Genomic DNA, 1,538 nt, shown 5'->3' with positions numbered 1-1,538 from the left:
TCCTCCTCTCTCTCTCTCTCTCTCTCTCTCTCTCTCTCTCCTGCATTCTTGGCTTAGTTCTGATATGGAGGATTCTTGGTTTTTGTTTCACAGATATTTGTTTCTTGACCACCACGTTTAGACTTTTTTAGGGTTCTAGGGCTTGAGTTACTTTAATCTTAGTTTGAGAATTATTAGTGTAGACGTGTAGTACTGGTTTCTTGAGGCCCTTGTGTTACCTTTTGATAATTTTTTTGATTTCTTGATGTTCTGTGCATTTTGGATTGACATTGTTATTGGATTTAATATTCTATCCATCTTAAAGTTGATAACTTGACACATTTAGTGTTTTTGTTTTTATTGAATTCTTGAATTATGCATATTAGATGCTTGATGCATCACACTACATACAACATGGATAATTTTTTATTTTGAAAGGTCATTATGAATGTTAAACTGGAGTATTCATTGCAGTTTTTCATTGTTCTAACATTTTGTTATGTTTGCAGGTAGATGGAGAGTACTCAAGAAACTGTGTTTTCAAGAATATGTAAGCAATTTGTGTCCATGTTGAACTAATTGTTGTCTTATTTTGTCTTCATGAAATGTTTATGATGCTGGAATAGTCATAGTTAACTTGCACTGCATAGCTCTTACAACCCGGCTTTAGGTGGATGATTATAAAATTTACTGCATACTCCATATGTGTATTTGAAAGAAGAAGTCAAGTGACACAACTTTATGCCTTTTCACTTTGCTTTGCTAGATTGATCGGCATGACTGTCATATGCATTATGACATAAGATCTACTACTATATTTTCTTGTTTCTGTATTTCATGCTCTAAATTCCCATTCAGTGTGCCTTAAAATGAGATCATATATATAAGTTGATGAGGTTCGAATATAGGACTTATAGAAAGAAAGGGTTTGCCCATTCATATAGTGAACTTGCATGTGCTAGAGTGTTAATGTCAGTGACAATATACATAGTTTGTTTTTTGGCTTTCTTTCATCTGCTAAGGCTTTGATGAAATCACTGTTGATGTTTCTTGTTGCAAAATTCATGTCTATAATCCTAGAATTATATAGAAGCTATAATTCATGTCTCCCAACAGAAATCAGAGATTACATAGACCTGTGTGGTAAGTCACCTATCATGTACTGCATTGATTGTGCTTTCTAATTAAAAACCTTAGACATGCTAAACACAAGACAAAACTCGTGATTTTCTTACATACATTTTTACAATAATACATATGGGTCAAAAGTGTTCAATAGGAAAGTCCAACCTGGCCTACTTGATTTCTGAACGTAAGAATTTCGTTTTACAGTGTGAATGTCCTGACTGATGAGAATCAGGCTGCTGATAATCTGCAACATGTCCGTTGTGTCCGTTGCGTTGCAATATTGGGGTCAAAGTTTGTGAGTTTCCTGTCCTTCTATTCTACTTGTGTTAGCCTGGGATTTTAATTCAAAATCTTTCCAGGTCCAGTCGCCTCCACTTTTTGCTGTTCGCAGAGGATCATTTTACCGTTTAAACATGTAAGTTGAAGTTCAA

At 34.6% G+C, this 1,538-nt stretch overlaps 1 pseudogene; it reads left to right on the top strand.

Annotated features, from left to right (window-relative positions):
* LOC101300896 overlaps positions 1–1,538 on the top strand; it is a 6,834-nt pseudogene that overhangs the window by 2,363 nt on the left and 2,933 nt on the right.

The sequence above is a fragment of the Fragaria vesca genome, linkage group LG3, assembly GCF_000184155.1.
Source record: "Fragaria vesca subsp. vesca linkage group LG3, FraVesHawaii_1.0, whole genome shotgun sequence".
Taxonomy (NCBI): Eukaryota; Viridiplantae; Streptophyta; class Magnoliopsida; order Rosales; family Rosaceae; genus Fragaria; species Fragaria vesca.
Note: the sequence above shows the minus strand (reverse complement) of the source record. Positions and strands in the feature narration are given on the sequence as shown.